General features: G+C 37.5%; 2 protein-coding genes across 2 annotated transcripts in view; one reads left to right on the top strand and one right to left on the bottom strand.

Moving 5' to 3' along the window:
- The window catches only part of plppr1 (phospholipid phosphatase related 1), a 66,751-nt gene extending 58,398 nt beyond the window's left edge, over nucleotides 1–8,353 (bottom strand). Inside the window, exon 1 of the mRNA XM_082157698.1 lies at nucleotides 8,115–8,353. The gene's annotated coding sequence lies outside the window, so the exon portion shown is untranslated. The remainder of the gene's footprint in view (nucleotides 1–8,114) is intronic.
- palm2akap2 (PALM2 and AKAP2 fusion) overlaps nucleotides 1–17,289 on the top strand; it is a 246,809-nt gene that overhangs the window by 65,256 nt on the left and 164,264 nt on the right. The gene's annotated exons all lie outside the window — the stretch shown is intronic.

Here is a 17,289-nt window from a genome sequence, read left to right as displayed (position 1 = left end):
TTTTTTAAATGGCATGCAGCCCTACTAGGTATATGGAGATTTGGTCAAGAGACGCTACCCTAGAAAGCAGAACAATAATGCTAATGCTGTAAGCAACACCCGAGTGACCATTACGAACCACACAGAACCCCTAATAACCACAACAACTCCCTAGAAAGCTTTGAATGGGAAACGCCACTCACATTTTCAGGAGAAAACATAACAAACCAGTGTTTAGCATGTACATGGAGCAGCGTTCTGAAATGCTGTATATTAACTGTGACACTAAATTATGTTTTTAACTCTGAAGGGTTAAGTATTCATCTAACCCGTTTTAAAAACGCCAGCACAGAAATGAGCAAATGAAGCGCAGTCAAGCAGAGTTCAGTTTAAATGTGTTCTCTGGAACTAAAGCATAAATCCAAAGCGTCTCGCGTGGATAATTCTCTCTTCAAACACTTCAAGAGCTCTGCGCTATATCCTTTTTCCAATCCACCAGCAATTAACAGACGGAGAAAATCCATTACTCGCACACAGGAAAGTCCGCAGTTGTTCTACGGGGAAACCGTGATTCTCCTTCGCATTTCAACTGCTGGGTAATTAAAATCTTGACTGAGGCGTTTCCGATTAGAGAATTAACCACAGCACTTGGACAGAGTTTCAGAAAGAAACTTCAGAAGAATGAAAAGGGTCACAGCGGATCTCAGTATTCTTCATCTTCCCGTTCTCTCCATTCCAGCCGACTTCACATCTGACGGATATCTGACCTGGCACAGTTCTCAGCAGTTTCAATTAAACTGAGCTTTTACAACTAAACAATCAAGTAGATGTCTATATATTCATGTTGCTCATACCCTGCCAGGACACTTGCCAAATGAAAATCTACAAATAAGCCCTTGTCAAACACAATGTGCTCAAACACAGCACGCGTCTCAGTCTCACAGATGTTCCCACTGGAGTTAGCATTCATCATGTGTGGCGCTTCACATTTGCTGATCCATCAGATCTTCAGGAAAGAGGTTTAGGCAGTCCCAATATTTGCTTTTCTTTTTGACTGAACAAATGACATGATATTTGCTGCATTTTTGTGCTGTTTTGCAGTGTCCACGCAATAGTCTATATGCAGTCCGAATAAACAAAGTATATATGTATTCTGTACACACAATATCGTTCAAAAGTGTGGCGTCAGTAAGGTATTTTTTTTTTTTTTTTTGCAAGGATATTGATTAAACGTGACAGAAAATACATTTTGTATGATTAATATTTAAATAATGTTGTTCTTTTGAACTTTCTAATCATCAAAGAATCCTGGAAAAATTGTCCACAGAAATATGAAGCAGCACAATTTATTGATAATAAGAAATGTTTCTCCAGCATCAAATCATCATATCAGAATGATTTCTGAAGGATCATGTGACACTGAAGACTGGAGTAATGATGCTGAAAATTCAGCTTTGATCACATTAAAAAACATTAAAAAAGAAAACAGTTATTTAAAATTTTAATATTTCACAATATTACCATTTTTCCTCTATTTTTGATCAAATGAAAGCAGGCTTGGTAAGCAGAAGAGACTTCGTTCAAAAAATATTTTTTTTATCTTACGACCCCAGACCTTTGAACTGTAGTGTATCTGTACATTTATGAATTTTGTGACTTTTTCCATTTTTAAATTACCAGGTTTTTTCTACGACTCTGGAAACCCTAAACCAGATAGATGGAAAAACACTCTAACATTATATCTAATGAACTTATAAAATAGATACAATTACATAGCAATATTAGTAAGTTCTGTAGTTGTTTGAAAGTGGTGACTATATACGTTCAATCACATCATAAATCAAATTTCTGAAACATCAAACAAGAAAACATTCTATCATTGTTCAACAAACGGCTTGTCCCGACTCAAACTCCCACCATCAGATGAGCCAAAATTGAACATGTCAGGATGCTCAAACAAACAGAGCGATGTTTGGAATCACACACAGCAGCTTTAACTGCCTCTCGGGGAAAAAATGCAGATAAATACCAATATAAATCATATTTGTAAGCTCTCTTATCACAGAAAATTGTGACATTTCTTCACAACTGCCATGAATAATCCAGGAGCAGGAACCATCTCCTCTTTGATAGCGCAGGCAGTCTGAATCCGTCTATCAGTCATGACATGTACAGATGTTACTAAATGAATCCCTCTGTAGGCTTTTCCTTGTCCTAGACAGGATATGCTCATCAACATCCTTGTTTCTCCAGGAATTCCTATCAACCAATCAGATTTTAGGGTTAGGGTTGGCGATGTGGCTTCAACAACATTATCATTTCCCTGTGATTTGAGAGAATTGAAGGAATGACAGATGTCGTCCTACTTAGCAAAAATCACAGACAACGGTGGACTTTTTGCTCCAAAAAGCTCAAAAACATATTTAGTATATGAGCGGTATAATTAAATACGGCTGTACGCACTGTGATTCCGATTCTGCTTATCGATTCCCAGTTTCAATTCCAATATAAAAATTTTAAAAAAAAAAATTTTTTAATAATTTAGATAACCAAACATATATGTTTCCTAGTCTTTTTGCAAAACAACACTGCAGATGAATACCATGAGCAAAAATCAGCAGCCAAGAACTACCAACCAATAAACTAGACTATTATACATTTCAAACATTATTAAAAGGAAATTAAACAGTCAGTATACAATAAGAACAAATAGGCTAAGCAAATTAGAAATATTAGAAATAAATACAACTGAACAAAGTTCAGAAATTGAAATCAAATGTAAAATAACAGTGAATAGTTTTCTTTTTATAAATAAAATAGATGAATGCTTTTTAAAGTTACAAAGGTTATTCAGTCAAGATCAAGGAGTGATTTTTTTCTTTTTCTTTTGTATTTTGATTAACTTTAATGACACAGGTGGCAATAGGTTTATTAGGCTGCTGTCACTTTAATGGTGTGTTCACACTTTTCGTTCGGTTCTCTTGGTTCTTTTGGTCCAAAAAAAAAAAAAAAAAAGCATTTAGTCCTGGTTCGTGACAACACCAGTCACACCAGCAGCTCAACTTCCAAAGGGATAAACTGAAAATGCTCGCTGTGATCCGTGCCAGTGGACACGCACTGTTATGAATGACCATGCACATTTTACTTTCGCTTTCAAATTGGCGGCAATTCGGGCACAGCACTTGCTTGAATGGTGGGTTCATTATTATTCTTAATGAAAAACAACAAATCAGAACAATGATAAACTCGCTTAAATAGGAGCTTTTACATTTTGCTTTCGAAACCAAATCTTCCGCCATCGTCTTGTCAGTCGAGAGTGAATTGAAATGGGTGAAGTGAAGTGAACTCTGAATCCTGCTGCGGATCTGTGCTGCTACTCGTTCGGCTATTCATGCTGAATTGAGCAGATGTGTTCAGGTTTTAATTGTATGTACTCTAAACAATTTTTATTACTATATATATATATTAGGGCTGTCAATCGATAACAAATTTTAATCCCGATTAATCGCATGATTGTCATGAGTTAACTCGCGATTAATCGCATTTAATCGCACTTTTTTTTATTTGTTCTAAATGTACCTTAAATTAATACTTTTCAAGTTTGTAATACTCTAATCAACGTGAGCATGGATAAATATAGATGCTTTATGCAAATGTATGTTTATTATTGAAACCATAGTCAATATAGAGCATAAGGACGAGACATGTTTCAAAGGTCATAGATGTTTTTCAAAGAATTTGTTCATGTCTATTAGACATATGTAGAAAGAACAAAAAAATGCCAGGTTACCATTACTTCTCTTTCTTTGTACTGAGCAATTTACTAACACAAACATGTTTAGATTTTTGCATGACAGGGCAGCTCTTCTGAAAATGCTAAATGTACATTTATTATTTATTATTACATTGTAGTTTGTCTCTCTCTGTGCCCATTTTGATGAAGCTAAATTCTCAATAAAACTGTTTTCATTGGTATATTTTACTGTTTCTGTTGTCAAACAACGGAATGAATTTGAAATGGTGACTGAAACGCGACCCATTAAGACATAACCAGCTCTCCCTTCCAAGATGTTAAGTTAATCTGCACAACAATTCTGATAATTGAGCCGTCGTCTGGTGAAATCAAATTCACATAAGATAAATACAATATCTGTGCTCTGATTTCGGCTATACTTGTAAAATTAGTGAAGCAACATAATATCTGTGCTTAACTGAATTAAAGCGCTGCTCCTCCGCGCGAGACGCAGAGAGAGAGAGAGAGAGAGAGAGAGCGAGCGAGAGTGCGCGCGCGGGCTGAGAGAGCAGTACCGGCGGTACAGGTAGATTCTCAGAAACTAAACAAGGTTTGGGCGCTTTGTTGAAGGGAAAAAAATCGCTAAAGGCGTCTGCAATGTCGCTAAGTTGGCAACACTGTGTATCTCCATTTCTCCAACTAGAGGTTGGGCCACGGGTCAAACAGAAAATACGCGCTGCGTTAATCGCACGTTAAAAAAATTAGTGCCGTTATTAACGCGTTAACTTTGACAGCCCTAATATATATATATTTCACGAGTTCACATCTACATATAATTAGTACAATAAGTTTATGCGTATTTGGCGTGCTGTCCGGGGGGAGGGCTCCGAGCTCGGAGTTAGGCCCGAACCCAGAGTACTCCCCCCAGTTGGTAAGTGTAGATGGAACTGGAAGTGAGGAGATGGGGTGGAGGAGGGATGCTGACAAACTTTCAATGAACAGAGATAGGTCTGCTGTGAATTTATACTCTGTCATTGAGTTGATTACTGATTAATCTCCAGCTGTGCATAATTTGGTTAATTATCTGAACCTGCTCCTCCCGAACTTTGTTAATAAAACATCATATATATATATATATATATATTTAATTTTTTTAACAACGGGGGGGGGGGGGGGGTGATGCTGCGGTGGGAGGGTGATGTAACCAGTGTTGCAGCTGAACACCAGTAACACTGACTACTGCAGCAAGCGATGGGCAACATCGTTACACTTCAGCATTCTGCCTTTTTTAGGGTTGCATCTGGTGACGTCCTGTTTTTGGTTCGTTTAGATGTCTTTGGTCCGTGTTACGTTCATATTTCAGTCGAACCACACCAGAGTTCTTTGGAAGAGAACTGAGACCAGAGGCGCGGGAAGATGTTTTAGGTTGAGGGTGCTGTGGGGGTTTTTTGGGGCGGGGAGGGTTCACCACTTTTGAATAAGAAACAATATCAAGTCTATAAAACTCGTCAAAACTCTGCAAAAAGCGTATCAGTGAGAACACTCGTTTAAACGGCATACACACCCCCGGACATTTGACTGGCATTTTTTTGGCATCACATTTTTGGCCTTATTTATACTGCTTTCAATCGTAAAGCAATGGGATATATAAATTAAGTCTTTAAATAAAAGGGTTATTGAGCGATTTACACTGTCATATACAATCAAAGAGCCAGCACAGCGACATGGAATAGAAATGAACACAAAAACCTGCCTATTGTGCCTACCTTACACAACACCCACGGCGGACTTGCGCTCAGGAGTACAGCGGACAAATTCTTTCCATACACACTGCAACAGTCACAATATGATGTCAGACTCTGCGTGTATGTTTTAAAAAACATAATTTAACATATAAATAACAAATTTTTTAATGGCCCACTTAATGTGTTTATTACAAACAAATTGCTAAATGTTCAAAATGCTGCTGCACCCCCAACACCCCGACTTCCCGCGACCCTGACCCATCGTTTCAAGGGTCTCTGTCCGCTTTTGCTTGGTGCGCACCAGGGTTCAACGTCGGATGGCAGCATTTATACTAATTCAAAAGAACCGCACTAACAGAGCAAACACACAAGAGCTTGTTTTAACCAAACCAAACCTGCCAAGTGTGAACACACCCTTAGACCTCATGCAGGATCCAATATACTGTTACACATGCAATTTCCGTTTACGTTCCCTTAAGACAAAGCCGACTGGGTTTACGAGGATATTTTGACCATTTTGTGTGTATCCAGATTCCAGAACTGAAATTGATTTTCGATTCCCAACCCTAATGGTCAGTTATGTTGGACATTTAAAGGAGTTTGTAACTTTTTTGAATGCTTCAACGCTTGTGCTCAGGCTGTGGGCACTCAGTAATCAACACTGAAGTCAGTACTGACACCAGTCTTTTCTTGTGTATTCATTATATACATTGTGTTGGCTATAATGATGAATGAAACTGCTGGTTTACACATTAGACCAACATAAAAAAAAATTGACAAATGTAAAAGTTAAGTTAAACATACTAGAGTAAACTAATTTGACCTAAACCAATAGGATAATAATTTAATTTCTTTCTAAACATTTGATAAATCTTCTCTCTGTCCATACATCAGATTAAATCCTGAAGGCACCCATGTACAGTAAGTACAAATAGTAGTAAAATCTTACCATGTCACAAAAAAAGTCAAACAAATTTGGTTGAATAACCAACACTGAAAAAAGATTTCTGCTGCTTGTTCAAATTGCTCAGTTAAAATGAGCTAAAGCAACACAATTGCTATACATTTTGTCCTAACTTTATTTAATTGTGTTCAATCCACTTAAATATATGTAAAATTTAAGTTTACTTAATCCGTTTGTGTTGGGATTACATGAATGATTTTTGTTGCATTAACTGAAACTAGGTGGTGTTTGTTAGTTCCCAGTTTGCTTTGAATATGGCTGAATCAAGAGAGAGTAAATGTTGAAATTAAGTGTTATTTTATGTGTTTTTGAGCAAGATGAGGAAAAGGGAAGACTTGATGATGTGTATTAATGTTCAGTTACGTTGGAATTATTAGAACCATTTAAATTTTGTGGAGAAGAGTGGAGCATTTGTGTATGTTTCTTAACTGCTTTGCTGAAGGAGTATTTATTGATTAGCATTTAAGATGCTAATGTGCTATTTCTAGCTAATAGTTTGTTAACTAGCTAATACAGTCTTATATATTTAGTTGTGTGACACTAAAATGTATGAAATCAAATGCCTAAAATCCTGAATCATGTCAGGGAGCCATATAAATTTCACTTTGAGACTACTTAATTGGGTCACATAAAATAACTTAATTCCGTGATGTTGAAGTTACATTAACAAATTATGTTTGTTTAACTTATTCATGTGGGACCGTTGCACAAGATTAATTTTGTAAAAAAAAAATTCAGTGAACTGAGACTTGCCCGAACTGAATTCAAAAACACCCATATTTTACCAATCCAATAAACACACCTTATTTGTATCAATTTGCTAATCCAGCTGTCAAGCTGACTCAAATCCACACAAAATACATGTAATCGCTTTTAATTTCATGCACTTTCAAGTTCCATACCCCTAATTTGGGGAACCACAGCAACCAGAGACCATCCTTTAAACATGCAATGCAATGTGTTGCCCACTAATGTGAGGGTTCCCCCATCATGTGACCACTTCATGTCTTCAGAATATACTACAATCCTGCAATCTGTTCTTTGCATGCTGTAAGATCCCAAAAATTCAGCAGGAGACCCTGAATCAATACACACATCACTAAAGTATGCTGTTCTGTCCAAAACATGTATCTGATTGAATGTATTTTCCGATGAGCTGAACCCAAAGGCTTATGTGGAGCCATCTGTGGCCAGCATTACTGACACCCCAGATGACAAACCAGATAAACCATGTCAAATGCATCTAAACATCAAATACAATGCGCGTAAATAGAGTCTTCCTATCATTTATTTAGTTTGCCAAAGCACAAAATCTTTTAAACTTCCCTAGTAGTGCAAATTAAACCCGAATTCTACATAGCTGATGCATCATGCCATGAGGACAAGTGTCAATCATCATGAAGATGAAGCTCAAGAACGTATGAGAAGATCACTTGTTTCCAGCATGTAGCTTTCACTAGGTGTCCGAACAACCCAAGTTCTACATGATTTACGATTACACACCATTACCGCATTTTTATTCGTATTTATTTTGGATATCCAGATAAAAGGAGGTTTAAGAAATCTCGCCGTTTCCTTGCCAACAAATGTAAAACGGACACAAAATATCAGTGGACGCACGAGACAATAGCAGGTCGCAACAACTACCACATGCTTCATCATTTCACCCCTCCGACCTCCTCTAACAACTTACCGTGCGATGGGTGTATTATTCCCCAATTAATCCATCAGTGTTCATTTGCCAAAGATTCGGAAAACGGATATTCCATTATCTGTGTTTTCTGCCGCGTTTCTGCGAAGCTGGGTTTGGTGTTTGATTGGAGATCAGTGATTAAAGGCGATCGTGAATGCTCAAGGAGTTCACACACACACACACACACATATATACATACACACACTCACACACACACAGAGAGAGAGAGAGACGCTGAGAATAGTGGGAGGCGGGGCCGCCCGGGAGCCCGAATGTGCCAGTCCTGCCTCATGAATATTTATGACGCAACGCGACGCTCGTCCAGTAGGGTTACCAGCGTGATGTAAATAATACTCAGAAGCCTAGCAGTAACAGTTGTAGAAAAGGGAAATTCTGGGTGGGAATTCGATTCATTTAAAATTGAGTCGGTACGGTTTTAGTGAACTGGCTCAAATAATCGATTCCGAGTTATTTTTGAGAACTGTTAAAGGTGCACTGTGTAATATTTAGGAGGATCTGTTGACAGAAATGCAATAGCCTATCATATACATAACTATGTTTTCAGTGGTGTAAAAAGACATTACATAATGAACCGTTATGTTTTTATTACCTTAGAATGAGCAGTTTCTATCTAGATACACAGAGGGGCCCCTATGTTAAGTCACCATTTTGCGCCGTCATGTTTCTACAGTGGCCCTAAACGGACAAACGTGTTCTGTCACTATGTTGTTCTTCGTGCAAAGAAACTAGCTAAAGCGAATAAAACACTGACACAATGATGAACAAGTAACAATAATATTCGCAATAATATTTAGTTTTACTGAATAATTAGGCTAAGTAAACATAATTTCTTACTTTATCTTTGTAAAGAAACCTCATTGCTTAACTGGCTACTCTCTGCTGTCTCAGGGTGTACTCACACTAGGCACGGTTGCCATGAACCGGGCCCGAGTACGATTGTCCCCCCTCCCCACTCCCCCTCTGGCCTGCACTCACATAGGGTTTCAGCATTCGTGCCGGAGCACGCTTACTTCATTATGGTGCGACGGTTTCGGGATAAACAGGAAGAGCGGCGTTCTCACTGAACACAATGGAGTCCAGCACGGTTAGCGCTCACACTGCATGCGAACCGCGCCCGAGTCCAACTGAACCGTGCTCTGGCCCACCTCTTCCAAGCGGGCCAGGGCCGGTTAATCGAGCCGCGCCCGGGCACGGTTCGGAGCACTCACACTAGTCAAACGAACCGCGCTTTGGTGGTCAAACGCACTCGGGCACGGTTCAAACTGGCTAGTGTGAGTACACCCTCAGACAACGACATCTTTTCCTGTCGGCCATCGTAACTTCTGTTAGTTGCAATTTGCAACCTCACCACTAGATATCGCTAAAAATCACACACTGCACCTTTAAAGGGATAGTTCACCCAAAAAAGAAAATTCTGTCATCGTTAGATGCAGCCCTAATATATATATATATATATATATATATATATATATATATATATATATATATATACACTTTTTTGTATGTGCCTCGTAGCCAAATTTTTTATCAAAATCTCTTCCCCTCCCTCTAGTGACATCTCTTCTCTGATGATGTGATACTGGTGCGAGGGCAAGGCAAACTCTCACTCACATAAGACTGACCAATAGCAAACCACAACGATTCAACCATCCAATTCAACAAGATTAAGCCCCGCCCCTATATTTCACTGGATATACAGTGTCTCACTAGAGAGAAGAAAAGACAACTTTTGTTTCATGTCGACTTTCAGGAGCAATTACATTTTCTGTTGTTCAGCAAATTTTTCATTATTTTAAAATTTCATTAGGAATCCACACAAACAGGAATTACACGTGCGGAGAAAAACTGCTTGGTGAAGTTACTTCTGTGTCTATTGCTACACTAATAACAACAGACAATGGACATGTTTTGCCCGTGAAATTTAACGAAAATTTGAAAAAAAAATATTTCTCGCTTTGTTATTATCCACTATTAGCCTATTAAAAAATGTCCCCATTACCAAATTCCTTACTAATCTAAAAATGTTCTGACAATCATTAATCAAATTGTTGTCCCAAGATAGACGTTTTTTGCTGTTTACAATTGTTTTCACTATACTGTATTGTTTATTGCATTATTTTTCAAGCATCACTAGACTCTTAAAACTCTTAAGCAGAGTTTGTAATATTAATAATAACTGGAAGTAATTAATAATTATACTACGCATCCCCCATAATGTTAACAATATTCCCCCAAACTCCAATTTCCAGAGGTGGGAGTAAGTCACACATGTGCAAGTCACAAGCAAGTCTCAAGTCTTAACCTTCAAGTCTCAAGCAAGTCCGAGTCAATTTTGTGAAAAGCAAGTCAAGTCAAGTCAAGTCACTGCTTTATGTCAAGCAAGTCAAGTCAAGTCGTAGCTTGGGTCACAAGTCACTGGCAAGTCATACAAACGTTTGATGATTTCACTGAATTTATATATTAAAATAAGTTAAAACTACATAAGCTGTGGACTATGGTTTTATTTGCAACATTTTTTTTTTAAATATGCATTTCCACATACAGCTGAGTGGTTACTACAATAAAAAATAAAAAAATAAAAAAAATGTAAAAATTTCAAACTACATAGCCTAAAATGTAAATGTAACTGAAATTAGGCCAACATTAAAGCATGAAAAATAAATATGCCTCAAACTTTGCAGAAGACCATTAAAAGGTATTAAACAATTCACAATTCCAGTATAATGGTTCCTATGCCACCAAATGGCATTCTTCAAACTGGCATCCCCTTTATGGAACATGAACACATCCCAACAAGTTAGATCTTTCCTTTTTAACAAAAGAATAACAAGAAAAAAACAGTAATAATTGAATTGACACAAAACTTACACCTGTCAATCAGGTGGATTGACTATTGTACATTATTAATCTGTGTGAGTGAGTGATTTATTAATATTTGTGAATGAATGTGTGTGCATGTGTATGTGTGAAAAGTGTATTGTTTGCATGTCCATGGTTGTGTTTGACTGTGTGTGTGTGTGTGAGAGAGAGAGAGAGAGAGAGAGAGGTGATTTGATTGAGTGTGATTGATTCATTAATATTTGTGAGTGAATGTGTGTGCGTGTGTATGAGTGAAGAGTGTATTGTTTGTTTGCATGTGTGCATGGTTGTGCTTACAAGTTTGAATTTTTGTTTTGTGTATTTGTGTATGCATGGTTCGGTTCGAAAGTCTGTATGTTTTTTTTCTTTGTGTGTCGGTGTCTTTTTACAATCTTTTAGTGGTATTAACTAGCGATTTCTTTTTACTTACTCTATGCCCTATATACTAGCGTTATAAGCTAAACAGTTTTTAGAGATAAAACTCTTTACATTCGATTATCATGAAAACAAATCCCAGAGAACGGTAGACTGTACCAATGCATTATTAATTATTATTAAATTACAGTTACATTTTTTTTATATTTCTTTTAACATTCAAGTCAACCCTGGGATAGCAGACTATATTGGTAGCGTATAACTAGACAGTACAAAGGGATGCATGCAGGTAAGAAAAACTGGAATATGGCATATTTTAACATATTTTAACCCGATTTTCATTTTCATTTTCAAGAAAATATTTTTTCTCTGTGCTTTTGTATGTAAGGGATTATTCAGATCATTAAAAAAATCATTAACCCAAGGCACTCGAATATTATTAAAAATAAAAATATATAGAAAGCCTTTATTTCATCATGGCTTTAATATTTTTAAATCAGGTGATAAGTACTTGCACAACTATGCGTTGTGGCTAATGAGCCTTTGTCAGGGTGTGTGACCAAAGCCCCTTTCACACAGAGATTCCGGAAAATACACGGATAAAGTGACCCAAGATTTTACCCGGGTTCGTTTGATTTAGGTTCATTCACACTGCCAGTCTGGCAGTGCCAGTGATTTCCCGGAATCAGAGATTGCGTTCACACACAACCCCTAAAGACATGTAATGTCTTAGCAGCGTCTTAAGTTTGCTTATGAAACCACGCTTGTGCATTTTTTTCTTCTTCTCTGATTCGATCATAAACTTGCGCATTACGTACCGTTTCAAAGCTGGCGAACGATCCCGCGCTTCAGCGTCATCACTACGACACTGCATTTTCACGGCTTTTGTTCACACAGCGCGCGTTCCTGCTGCGTCACGTGATTGTTGCGGTGCGTTCAAATTCAGATATTTATTTTTAAAAAGACAAGTTATTTCGAGTCATTTACCTCAAGTCCGAGTCAAGTCTCAAGTCATGAATATCAAGTCAAAGTCAAGTCAAGTCTTTTATTAATATTTGTCAAGCAAGTCTCAAGTCCTAAAATTTGCGACTTAAGTCTGACTCGAGTCAAGTCATATGACTCGAGTCCCCCATCTCTGCCAATTTCTACTCCTAAACTTCGCAAATGTTTTCAACTGAATCATTAAAAAGAATCGGTTCAAAAGAACGATTCATTTGCGAATTGGACAATGGACAAAACTCAAATGTGAACAGGAAGACAAACAAGCTGGGCCCCCTAATGGTTCCCAAACATAAGCCCACTGTGATTTGACCCGCAGTTGTGCGTCTGTTCTTGAATTATTAATTAGAAAAGGTTGTGAGAGCATCACGCATGTTTATGAGGTGAAGAGGCTGCTGACAGAACAGAGCGCGGGACCCACTCGTGTTTGAACTGCTTTCGTCTTGAAAACGCAAACCTCAACGCCAAATTATGTCCATCTGAAGCATGTTTACGTATAAGAACCCGTCCTGTTAACGCCCTCCAGTCAGAATGATGTTTCAATGCTATTAGATGCTAATTTGTCATGGCAGGCGCTACACGCATCTGTCTGCGGGAAGGATGTGCCGTCGAGCGTTTAATGTATGCAGTTTGGACAAAGAGACTGGAGGAATGCAGAGAGCGCATGTTGCTTTGTGGTGTGTGTGTGTGTGTGTGTGTGTGTGTGTGGGTGGGTGTGTGTGTGTTTCCCCCCTCAGGCCAGCAGCTCAGTGCGTCTGCGAGGGGAAGACCCTCCTTTGTGTTTAATCATTAACTATCAGGCCAAATCCTCATCCCAGACTGCAACCCATTGCTGCATTAATAAATGTAAAATCTCATCTGACATTCTTTGAAGGCAATATTTAAAATAACTAATTTCACACACACACACACACACACACACACACACACACACACACACACACACACACACACACACACACACACACACACACACACACATATATTTATATATATATCATCAATGTTGAAAACAGTTTTTGCTGCTTAATATTTTTGTTGAAGGAATGCCATTCAAACATTTGAGGTAAGATTGAAAAAATATATTCTTTATAAAACTTTATTCATCAAGAATGCATTAAATTGAGTGACAATTTGTCAAAGGTGACAGTAAAGACATTTATAATGTTACAAAATAGTTAATGCTGTATGTAATAAATGCAAATAAATTTACTTTCCATTCATCAAAGAATCCTGAAAAAGTATCACCATTTTCACACAAAAAAAAAAGGTTAACCAAAAACTGGTTTCAACATTGATAATAATAATCAGAAATGTTTCTTGATCATCAAATCCGCATATTAATGATTTCTGAAGGATCATGTGACACTGAAGACTGGAGTAATGATGCTGAAAATTCAGCTTTGATCACAGGAATAAATTACATTTTAACACATATTCACATAGAAAATAGTTATTTAAAAGCGTAATAAGAATTGACAGTGTTATAGTTTTTATTGTATTTTTGATTAAATAAATGCAGCCTTGGTGAGCGAGAAGAGACTTCTTTCAAAAAGAGAATAATTTGATTTCAAACTTTTGACCGGTAGTGTGTAGATATGCGAGTTGTGGATATGTCTTCTGGTTCCATTATAATATTTTAGTTAGATACGTTTGATTACATTATTTACATATTCGGTTAAATTTGATTACATCAGTGGAAACTAAATCAAAGAGCATCTTGCACCAATGCACTTGAGTAATATCTAGATTTGGTGACTGGAGGTTGCTGCTTGTTCTGACGTTCATACCCAGTTTAATGTGTTTCCATGACATTATGGGAGCATGACAGTTTAGGGTTATTATATGGCTCTTGTGTTTGCAGCACATGAGTGCATCTGGGCCTGAAACGGCCTCATGTTCTGTCTGTAAAACAACAATTAAGAACAATCATCAGCTCTAAAGACTCCCATGAAATATCAGTGGAAACCATTCCAGTTCCCGCACAGCAGACAGTTGGCATCACAGATTGTGGGCTTGTGTACTTCATGCTGAATCGAGGAGGTGTTGTGAAAGACCACTCATCAGACCATATCACTTTTCTATTTGTGCTTCAGCTTTTGCATTGTTCACGCCAGGAAAGATAACTGTAACGATGATGATAGATAGTCCTAAAAATCATTCTAAATATAAAAGAACAGCAGAGTTCACACCACAGTTATAACAATAACAACAGAGAGGAACGATGTCATTGGAATCACTTTCAGAACCATTTTTTTCCAGCTGATAAACGATAAAAACGGATACATATGATGGTATTTTGACCAGCTGAAAACTCGTGAAGAAAAAACATTTGAGCATTCTGTCCTTTTTAGGATGTTTTTGGTTACTTTAGATGTCTTTGGACCGTGTTGCGTTCATATGGTATTCATAACTGTGTTTGATTGACGTCAGAGTTGGGTTCGTTTGGATGATGTGAACGCACCCGTGAACCGTACCCGAGTCCACATAACAGTGGTGGTATGGCACTACGGTTCATGTGAACTCCAGTACGGTTCGCTGCTGATATGAATGCAATCGTACTAAATCACAGAAGTGAACCGCTATTGATGACGTATGATTGGATAAAACAGTGTTTGAGTGCGTCTCACTCACTTTACAGACAAGCGTGACTGACACACTGCAAGCAGAGAGAAGTGCTCGCCTTCAGCACAAATCGGACCCAAATGTTATAGTTTCATATTTAGTAAATGAGTAAACTGTGTTTAATAAATACTACAGAAAACATAATGTCATGATATATCAATTGAACATAATTGATCATAATGCAGCTCGTGCCTCGGATACTCAGTCAATTATGTACAGTCAATTATGTCTGTGAGCGTAAACAGCAAGTAAAGAAATCACATGTGTATATTAGATCTGTGTATTAAAGTCAAAGCAACGTTATATACAGTATCTACTGCTAAATATGGTGTTAATATGAATGAAACAGAAGAAAAAAAATCTCTGAACAATCACTGCTTTTGATTGAATAACTTTATTAGCTTTAATAAGAATATATTTCTTGAATGCCGCTGTTAAATGCTCTGTCGAGGAGATAAACATGGACTGTGTTCAGCTCACTGAAGGGGAGGAGCTATGCTAATAGGCCTGCTGTCTCATTTTGAGACACTCTTTCAGATTTATGGGGGAAACTATAAACAGAGTGATGGATTTTTACCACAAGGGTGGTTGTGTACACACACCGCAGACACATAAATATGTTTAAAATATATATATATATATAGTAAATTTGGCATGATAGGTCCACTTGAAAATGTTCCTAATTTTGTTTTGGAGGTCTTTTACAATAGATGTACATGCATCCAAGGTCAAAAAACACTTTAATCTTCTCAAAATATACATTGCATGCAGCATCACCTATGGCAGCTTATTAAAACAGATCACTGGTGGTTAGTGAATAAGACTGATGAGGTTGAGGTTTGAGGTCTGACGTTTTTGCCCTCAGTCACACATAAAAGTGGAAAAACCTTGAATGTAGAAGGTGAAATTCATTGAGCCTCAAAATATTCTTATCAGAACATAAATGTTTGCATATTAAAGCTGAGGATGAGTGGCCTTGTGATTCTGAGATAAACAGCACCAGGTGAAAACAAGTTGTAAGCATCCTTTGTGTACTACATATATGCTTCCTGGTTCAGAAAACATGTTGTAATTGTTCAAATATAGAAAATGTGAGGCTCTTTAACCCATAAAAACCCTTCAGAACACCGAAGGAGGCATTCCCTAGCACAGAGAATCTAAAAGTATCGTTTTATACACAATTATAGCAGCAGACATCATCGATTCTTGAGGTCTTAATGGTTGTTTAACTTTAAAACAGCTAGTTGGCAAAGCCAGCATTGAGGGGTGTATGCATAGACCCCAACTGATATTGTATCAAGTAACACAACATCCACGGCCCTTGCACTGAGGGGTTGCCATGGCGATGCGAGAGGCTGGGACATAGGTATCTTAGGACGGCACTAAATCAATGTGTAGACAGTTTGGCTGAGCCAATATTTTGTAAATGAGACTCCAGGGAGACCAACCCACCCTGACAAAGGTATTCCTCGCTTCATTCCCAGCTCCAACTCTACCCTATACAACTGATCACTCTTTGTCAGTAAATATGATAAAGAGTGCTTTTAATTGAATATATATATATATATATATATATATATATATATATATATTTTGTGTGTGTGTGTGTGTGTGTGTGTGTGTGTGTGTGTGTGTGTGTGTGTGTGTGTGTGTGTGTGTGTGTGTGTGTGTGTGTGTGTGTGTGTGTGTGTGTGTGTGTGTGTGTGTGTGTGTGTGATATCACGTGTTTTAGGTACTAAAATTTTCACAATAGTTGAGCAAAAAAGATAAAACTATAACAAAATAAATGATTTAAAAAATGTGGTTATTTTGAAATCTCAAATATCGTTATGATTATATTCAGATATCCTCAAATGATCTATTCACACATGTTCAAATATGGCACATAAGGACACATTGCACCAGATTTGAGGTTAATAGCTATGTCTCCATCCTCCTATATGTATGTGCATTTTGGGATATTGCATAAAAAACGCTGGATGGAAATGCCAAGATATGCATAAATTCAAAAAATGTGCATAACAAACGTATGCGCTCAATTAAGGCAGAAATGTTTTTAATCTTATAAGAAGACATGCGCATAAACTACGATGGAAGCACATTTACTGAATAAATCTCTCGGATTATAAAGTCACTCGTGTGGCTTTGCCTCAACAGTGGATGTGATTGGAAAACCGGACTAACCAGAAGATCAATTGAATCAATTTATCATTTTGTTCTGGAAACAGTGGGATGGGGTGGGATGGAAACGCTGCTTTATTCGCAAATGTTTTATGCGATATTCCAATTTTGTGCA

This window comes from Leuciscus leuciscus, assembly GCF_965113295.1.
Source record: "Leuciscus leuciscus genome assembly, chromosome: 24".
Taxonomy (NCBI): Eukaryota; Metazoa; Chordata; class Actinopteri; order Cypriniformes; family Leuciscidae; genus Leuciscus; species Leuciscus leuciscus.
Note: the sequence above shows the minus strand (reverse complement) of the source record. Positions and strands in the feature narration are given on the sequence as shown.